We start from the raw sequence: 9,768 nt of genomic DNA, 5'->3' as shown, positions 1-9,768 counted from the left end.
CAACACAGCTGTCACAGAGAAATTCACTTGATTAAGTTGATTCATAAATAAATGGTTAAAAAAAATGCTCATATTACAGAAAACACAACGCAAGATTTGTATCCCTATAAGGACATAAAAAAAATCACAATTTCAGCATTCAAAACCTGAAAAAAACACACTTGCTGACAGATTGGCAGCAGTTTGGAGGATGCAGTCATAACTGGCAGCTTAACGGAGCATTTTTCTCAGTACTCCCTTTTTTCATGTATCACATCAATACATCCTCCATGTACTTGTTTTAGGATGCTGCCTTTGATAAGATTAAAAAGGAAATCACATGCATGCTACCAAATAACACAATTAAATCAAAGACTTATTTCCAATACAGCCCAGTTTCCAAACAGTAGTTCTGCCGTGCACGATTTATGTCCAATGCTCCATTATTGTTGACTTGGACACGGGACACTGGAATTTACATCCTGTCACGATCCAGCAGTTAATGGGTACTATAACCACAATCTTTCCTTAACCGTAGGAGTACTGTAGTTACCAAATGTATACACGGTCGACAGAAGTCATTTAAAAAATGTTGGAATTAGATGCTAAAAAAGACTTTGTGCCATTGCACATAATGCAGCTGTCAAATATCAAAAACCAGTTTGTAAGATCGTACGGTAGGGTTGCTGAGTAAGAGATGTTCTAGTGTTGAACACAGTACGTTCACAGATAGCTCTCTGTATGTTATGGACCTTTCTTTTGTTATGTCTGTTATGTGTTTTTCATTCTCTCTTGCACTCAATAACATGACCTGATTAAATAAAGGTTATATATATTAAAAATGACTTACTGTTTGAAGTGAAAATCTAATAAGAAATACCATTAATCCCAAAGATGTGATGCTTTGTTTTTCTTTGTGTGATCACTGGAGGAGAATAATTAGCATCAGGTCTTAATTCTTGTGTTTTCATTTTTCATCAGATCGGTGGGAGGAAGAGCTCAAATCAGTTTCAAGCAGGTAATCAGTCACAACTTATTCAGTACTGAATGCATTTACAAGCGTGATCTGCAGGTGTCTGTTCAGCTTGTCATGGAGCATATTACAGAAAATACAACAACAGGGTGAGCTTCAGTTTATAGATCATCATCAGTAAAGAGCCGAGGATGAAAAAGATGTTTCTGTGAGCTCTGGATGAAAACGCAACAACAGAAACCTGGAGAAGAGAGAAAAAGCTCAACAGAGAGAGATTTTTTTTTCAAGAGCAAAATTAGAGCATGTGGAGGAGGAAGATATGGCCGAGCAGATATGATTCAGAGGGGGCAGCGTGATGTGAGGTACTTCTTGAAGAAATGAACCTTTAATGATCCCCTTGGGGATTCAGTCCGACCGTCAGCAGAGGATGAGGAGGGACTCTGCTGTTCTGATTAGACAAGGAAGGTCAAACTCTCAGGTCTCATGCAGCTGACAACATGGCATTAGTGGACACCTGATTTGTTTTCTATGGCCTTTCTCAACCCCCACTGCCTCCCCCACTCTCTCCTCTGGACAGGAAATCAGTAAAACTCCCCGGAGGGCTTCTGCACTCAATATGGCTGCTGTTGGTGAGTGGGAGAAAGAGCGTGTCCTCTGCAAGATAAGTTTAAAGATACAAGGATGCGATCCAGACTGTGTGAGGCTCATATTAGACATGTTATTAAATATGATATGTTAATATATATGAGAGAGGGTTCTACCTGTGCACAGACAAAGACCTGATGTCAGAATTTAGATTTTTAAAGTACTTTTTTACCAAGTTTCTACTTAAAGACCAGAACAGCCTTTTTAGCAGGTTTTTATGATGACGAGAGCAGCATTTTAATACAGGGAATTATTCACTTTCTTGCCAGAGTTATCTAAGAAGATAGATATCGCTCTTTTGTCTGTCTGATTATTCAGTCTGAGCTTAGCTTAGCATTACGACTGGATGTAAGGAGAAACAGCCATCCTGACTCTGCCCAGAGTTCAAAAATACACCCACCAGCACCTCTAAAGCTTGTTAATTAACACATTTTGTTTGTTGAGTCCATCGACAAACAGAAATGTAAAAGCAACAGTTCTTCTGTGCAGTGTCTCTGCTAGTTGCTTGGTAACCTTATGGTTGCTGTAGGAAGTCAGTGCACCCAGCTGCTGATCATTGAGAAGTAGTTAAAGCACATAACTCCCCCTAAAACCACAAAAAGTAAGATATTGTTTCGGCTGTGAAGGAGTCCTGCAGGTGTGATGCAGTGAATGTTTTGTCCTGTAGGACTTGTCTCAGCACAGAGCTAACCAAGCTGTGTCTTCTGTGATATCTTTAGTGTGATTATTACAAAAATGCTACAATAAATATCAGTTTTGGCTTATACCTTCAACATGATGTTCATATTCATTTTGTCAGAGCAGGCGGTCTTTGCACGGTGGATATCTTTTTTTTATCTCTATCTATCTTATTTTGGAAACAGTGTGGTGGCTTAAAGGTTAAGGATGTTGTCACCGGAAGGTCGACAGTTTCCCCGGACCTTTACCCCAACCGCTCCGGTGGAGCGGCAGATCAGACTGTGGTTATACTGAGTTGCAGTGACTTTGTTGTAGCTGCCAAATGTGAACATGTAACTGTGTGAATCTCTGAAAAAGAGAGCGTTGCTCTCAGTGAACCTCCCCTGAGTAAATGTAGGTAATCCCATCACAGTACAGGTGGTACATGTACTGACCAGTACAAACCAATACTCTTGTACATGTTCCTGTTGGTCGCAAAATCTAATCAAGGCAGTTAATGAGTTGTGTTTGGTCCTATTCGAGCTGTTGATTGTGGGACAGCTTGTTGCTCTCCTCTGCTGTCCTGCTCTGATGTGATGCTCTATGATTGAGTCATAGTTTAGTTTCCCCTACAGGCTGTTTTCATGTCACCCTCCAATCAGAGGGCAGAGACTGGAACAACACAGTGCACACTGAGGTGCAGACTGACTCTCAACCTGCGTCGCATCCACCTCCACCTCTGCTCCACTCTGTAAGCTCTATGAGACAGTGCACTGCCTCATAAAGCTAAAACTGCATGAAGAATCTCTGTACAACCTCTCAAAGAGGAAGCTGAGGAGGTTTTTGTAGCAAGCAGCTGTGCAGAGCCTCTGGCACTTCAGTGTGTGATAGCTGGGAAACTTTCTCAGGGCGTTTTCCAGAGTCTGCTCCGGCACCACCATCGCCAACACTCGTCTCTATAGTAACATGTATGAACAGATGAGCGTCAAGGCGGTGGAATGTAGGTCAAAGTAAAGATGGCGTTCGCTTGAATGCGAGCACGCTGTAAGGTATGCACGCTCAGGAGCCTGAGAGAAGTGCTTTCAAAAATTAGGAGATTTTCTTTGGACGGTTCCAACATGTTTGTTTCATCTTTGAGACAACACAACATCTGATCATCTATAAGCTGTGATCACCTGTTTGGCCACATGTTGTTACAGGGAGGGTTGGACTAAGTGTTCTTATTCATGTACAGTACGCTCGTCATTGTGTTTTATAAAGCATGAAGAGGAGGAGGAGGAAGCAAATGAGGTCTTTGTTTCCTTTCCTCTTGTTTTCTTCTCTTTTTCTCATCGTGTTCAGCCTTTACATCACTTCCTCCGGGGCAGGAGGGAGGGAGGGGGGTGCGTTTGACGCTGCAGTCGGCGCAGCGCTGCTCTCAGTGGTGGACCTGCCAGACCTCAGTACAGTCAACAGACAGGGATGAGTCAAAGTGTCCTCTGGCCAGCAGAGAGTGCGTCACTCATACACATGAGCAAACACATGGACACACACACACACACACACACACATACAAGCATGTACAACCCGTATGCAAAGGTACCAATGCTGCCCAGTGGAAACCCCGCATCTCCACAATGTGTGAAACCAAAAGGCTGCTTTGTTTTCAGCTCCAGCTTTGTGACGTTTGACTTCTGTTGGTTTTATAGGACACGTTTCCCTTAAGAGCAGCAAATAAACTGAAAGTGAAGTCACTAAAGTTTATCCTCCATTCAACGCAACATCGATAAATCTGAACTCCTTTTTATTCTTTTTATTTAGAAAGTGCTTTCAAAAATCAAACTGTCCATCAGTACCAGTATCTGCATCACCGCCCTCACACAGCTCATAGTAAACTTGGTATAGGTAGGACGGGTAGTACTGATATTTCAAAGCCATAATCGGGGCCTTACACTCTAAGTTGCTCAAACTTCAGTCAGATAAATGATCAGTGAGTCAGGATGACCGGACTAAAATGTATTCCTCTGCTACTAGGAGATGGGAAGGGGGACGGTAGGTTGACAAGGGGGGGTTTCATCCCCCCTCAAATCACTGACTGGTTGTACCGTACCTTCAGTGAAAGCACATCCCAGCAAACTAACAGGCAGCACTGAGGCCTTTCTTCAGGGAGCAGAGGGCATGTTGTTCCTGTTAGCATCTTAGCATCAAAGCAGCATTAATGCAGCAGCTTTCCTCTGTTAGGATAACGGTTTATTCTGCGTCTTATAAAGCTTTGACTTATAGTTGTTACTTCATGACAATTTTTAGTTGGGTGTAATTTAGACATAAAACATGGTGACATTACGAAGGATTTGCCCTCTGCAGTCAGTCAGTCAGTCAGTCAGTCCTCTGTAGATCTCCAGTCTCTGTAGTCGGTTAAAACAGGGATCCAGGCCAGAAAGATGGTCTTCCCCACCTCGCTGTTGTACCTCTTTAGATACTCGATCTCGTGGATCATTGATGAGTCTCCAGTGATTTCTACCATGTGCTGGAGGAGTTGTGCATTTGGTGGAGCAACGAGTATATAAAAAGTGTCCGCTGTGGTGTGAGATTCAACATATGAGCGAAACATTTTTTACAAGATCTGTGACCTGAGCAGCAGCCACCACGTTGATCGCGTTGTCCGTCTCCAGCACTTCCTCTTTATGTGTTAACTGCTGTTCTTCCACTACATTAAACAGCAGTTCCACCAGATGAGAACCAGTCTGACTGGAATAAACAGCTCTCGTTTGCAGAACATTTGATAAAAGCTGCCAGTCCTCCTCGCTGATATGATGTGCTTTGGTGTCACTGTAGGGTGCATTTATATATAAATATGTATGTAGTCGTTTCTGTGAAGTGACTTTGTGATGGGAGCTGATACCGTGGCTCCAGGATCTTCAGCGGGTACTGAAACCTGGATCAAGGTCCAGCAAGAGAGCAGCGTCTGTTAATTAGAAATTAATGGTAGGATTGAGGTTGCGTTTTTTTCATGCAGTGCCTAATCATATTTTCAGAATCCTGATTCAGGTCTGTCACTGCAGAGGTGCAGAATCGTCTGCGTCCGCATCCCAATTCATCTTAGAATCTAGAAATGTCCACACCTCCAGTTATGATGTGGCATACATTCAGCCAGTCATCCAAGAAAAAGAAAGAGCGAGAGCCTCTGCAGCCGTCACACTGCCGAGCAGCAAAACACGGCCATATGGCAGCACATCTCCATATGTCGCTCTGCAGTTTACATGAGGTAAAACTGTGTAAGGAGTAAACAAGCGTCGCTCAGGCAAACACACATGAAAGCAGGAAGAGTGTAAATAAGTGGGGCGGTGGTAGCCCAGAGGTGAGGGGATGGATGGGGGCAGTGTGTGTGTGTGTGTGTCTGTGTGTGTGTGGGGTTGGTAGAGGGGGGCGACGCATACCACCGAGGTGCCCTTTAGCAACACAGCTAACTCCTGGTGGCTGTGAAGGAGCCACACAGAGGACAACAGAGGAAACTGCTGTGTGTTCTGGGAAAAAAAAATCGCAGGTGTGAATGTGTGACTGCGTGAGGAAGAGTAACAGCACTGTGATGGATGAAGGTTAGAAAATAATCAGAGAGACAACTTGATGCTCTGCCCTCGAGGATGCCCTTCCAGTGGAGAAAATGCGATGCAGTGCATGTAGGCTTCGCACATGCTGGAAAATAATTTGACCTCCACGTGCCTCTGAACGATCAACTCGTTGATATTTTTTTCATTTCTGTTGTCTGTTAGCAGATTTTATATTTTTACTGTTGCATTTTACGATATTGTCATTTATCATCTGCTTAAACACCAGCCTCCACTCAGCTTGCAGGAGGAGTTGACAACTACATCAATTAACACTTTGCAGTATATTAGAGTGTGTTGTTAATTATGAATATGTTGCGTGTAAATGCTAAATTAGGAGGATTCATTAAGATGTGACCGCTGTTATTTATTTATGAACTTACTTTAGTCGAGTTCAGCTTAGCTGGCAGCAAGACGCCCAATACTGTCAGTGTTTGCAGTGTGTTTAGGCCTGGAGCTGATCAACAATCAGTCAATTAATCAATTGGCTGATTGACTGAAAATTAATCAGCCACTATTTTGATAATTGAAAAATGACTCAGATGATTAATCAACAAAAAAAATGACCCAAATTTCCATCGTCCAGGTTCTCGAATGTGAGGATTTGCTGCTTTTTTTATTTTAACAGAAAATTCAGCATCTTTGCTCTGAACGGTTCCATAAAACAAGCAAATTGAATGTGTCAGCGTGCTTTGATGGGCTTTTTTAACGCTTCTCTAATGTTGCACTTAATATACAAAATGAGTAAGTGCTGAACTTTTCTGTGGCTTTAAGTCAGTGGTGAAAAGTAACTAAGTGCGTTTACTCAAGTACTGTGCTTCAGTACAGTTTTCAGGTACTTTCCATTTTCTGCACCTTTCCACTCTACTGCATGTAGTCACTTTGCACATTCAGATTATCATACTAATGCAATGTAATTAACTAATAAATTACAAAACCAGTGAAGTTGGCACGTTATGTAAATCGTCGATAAAAAACAGAATACAATGATTTGCAAATCATTTCAACTTATATTCAATTCAATACACTACAAAGACAAGATGTTCAATGTTCAAACTGAGAAACTTTTTATTTTTTTGCAAATAATCATTAACTTAGAATTTAAAGGCAGCAACACATTGCAAAAAAGTTGGCACAGGGGCCTTTTTACCACTGTGTTACATCGCCTTTCCTTTTAACGACACTCAGTAAACGTTTGGGGACTGAGGAGACCAATTCAGGTGGAACTCTTTCCCATTCTTGCTTGATGTCCAGCTTAAGTTGTTTAACAGTCCGGGGTCTCGTTGTATTTTACGCTTCATAATGCGCCACACATCTTCAATGGGAGACAGGTCTGGACTACAGGCAGGCCAGTTTAGTACCTGCACTCTTTTACTGCGGAGCCATGCTGCTGTAACACGTGCAGAGTGTGGTTTGGCGTTGTCTTGCTGAAATAAGCAGGGGCGTCCATGAAAAAGACGTTGCTTGGATGGCAACATCTGTTGCTCCAAAACCTGTATGTACCTTTCAGCATTAATGGTGCCTTCACATATGTGTCAGCTGCCCATGCCTTGGGCACTAATACACCCCCGTACCATCACAGATGCTGGCTTTTGAACTTTGCGCCTGTAACAGTCCGGATGGTTCTTTTCCTCTTTGGTCCGGAGGACACGACGTCCACAGTTTGCAAAAACAAATTGAAATGTGGACTCGTCAGACCACAGAACACTTCTCCACTTTGCATCAGTCCATCTTAGATGAGCTCAGCGAAGCCGGCAGCGTGTCTGGGTGCTGTTGATAAATGGCTTTCGCTTTGCATTGTAGCGAGGAACTGTAGTTACTGACAGTGGCTTTCTGAAGTGTTCCTGAGCCCATGTGGTGATGTCCTTTACACATTGATGTCGGTTTTTGATGCAGTACCTCCTGAGGGATCAAAGGTCACGGTCATTCAATGCTGGTTTTCGGCCTTGTCGCTTACGTGCAGTGATTTCTCCAGATTCTCTGAACCTTTTGACGATATTCTGAACCGTAGATGATGGAATCCCTAAATTTCTTGCAATAGCTCGTTGAGGAATGTTGTTCTTAAACTGTTCGACAATCAGCTCATGCATTCGTTCACTAAGTGGTGACCCCCGACCCTCCTTGTTTCTGAATGACTGAGCATTTCAGGGAAGCTGCTTTTATACCCAATCATGTCACCCACCTGTTCCCAATTAGCCCGTTCACCTGTGGGATGTTCCACATAAGTGTTTGATGAGCATTCCTCAACGTTCTCAGTCTTTTTTGCCACTTGTGCCAGCTTTTTTGAGGCACCAAATTCCAAATGAGCTAATATTTGCAAAAAATTACAAAGTTTACCTGTTTGAACATTGAAAATTTGGCTTTGCAGTATATTCAACTAAATATAAGTTGAAAAGGATTTGCAAATTATTGTATTCTGTTTTTATTTACGATTTACACAACGTGCCAACTTCACTGGTGAGTGAGTGAAACCAGCCCGTTTGTGTGTTACACACATTAATCCACTAATAGTTATAATCCAGTACTTTACAGTACTCATCATGAGAACTTTGACCTTTGGCACTTTACGTACATTTTGATGTTAATACTTTTGTATTTTTACTTAAGTAGGATTTTGAACGCATGGCTTTTACTTTCCTCAGATGAAAGAGCGGAGTACTCACCGCTGCTTTAAATGAATTATGTCAACATGTATCAGAAATGTGTGCTTGAACTATCAAAAGTAAAAATAGTCAGTATGAAAAATGGTCTTTTAATGAGCGTTGCATGACTAATTCATAACATACTGTATTAGCAGCCCTTTAATGGTGTAGCAGGTCCAACTTACTTAAAGCGATTATAACTACTTTACAAAGCGTTGGATGGGTGAATAATTAATGAAGTTAACATGTCTTGAAAAGTAAAAGCTTAAAGTGAAATTCAAATTCGTCCAAACTGCACAATATTTGATTCAATGAAATCAAATTTAAAATGCAGAAGCACTTTGTGACTTTCCACCTCTGCTGGCCGGTGATGTCAGGGTGCAGAAAAGAGCCAATGAGCAACGAAGATGGAGACTACATGAATAACAGGATCTGAACATCCACCTTGATCCAAACATAGCTCCAGCTAATGGGTACACACCCGACCTCCCCCACTAAAGCTTCATTAAAGCTTTATTGTTCCATACAGTGCCACATAATGCAGTCCGGCTCTCCCTGCGCTGCTTTATAATGTTCACACTGTTCGCCGGTGAAGTGACAGGTGCTGCAGTAACGGCTGCCGCAGAGTGCTTCAGGTTTACCTGGGGGGTCGGAGCAGCAGCAGGGCCGCTGCTCCACCTCATCTGCACAGCGAGTTCGGGTTTATTTTCACTGTTTGTGATGATTGATCTTAAAATCTCAATTTCTGCACAGCTCGGAATTAATGTATGTCCTGGAGGAGTTTTCCAGGTATTATCAGTAGTAGTAATGAGTCATTACTTTAGTAGTAGTAGAATGTAACTAAGTACATTTACTCAAGCAATGTACTTAATAACACAGAATTTGAGGTACTTGTACTTGAGTATTTTCCAGGTTTCCTGCTTTATACTATTCATCTGACAGCTTTAGCTGCCAGTTACATTTACGATTACAGTTTTTCATACCATTTCTGTCCAGTAAAAAACATGTATCTCCAGATGTGTTGATGTTGACTGTTTGTGACAAACTGAAGGATGAAGTTTTCCTTCTCGTCCTTCTTCAGCTAAATTAACTGTTTGAAAAGCCTCTTGGATCAGATGAAAATGCTACTTTTCCTTACCGTACCTTAAATACATGTAGCTGGTGATACTTTTTCATAATTTTACGAAGCAAGGTTTTGATGTAGGACTTTTGACTTTTACTTAAGCCTCCGTACTATGTGCCACCTTTCTGAATCTGTTTGGTTGCTGATGGACGAGGATAAATCTAA

This window comes from Chelmon rostratus, chromosome 16 (genome assembly GCF_017976325.1).
Source record: "Chelmon rostratus isolate fCheRos1 chromosome 16, fCheRos1.pri, whole genome shotgun sequence".
Taxonomy (NCBI): Eukaryota; Metazoa; Chordata; class Actinopteri; order Chaetodontiformes; family Chaetodontidae; genus Chelmon; species Chelmon rostratus.
Note: the sequence above shows the minus strand (reverse complement) of the source record.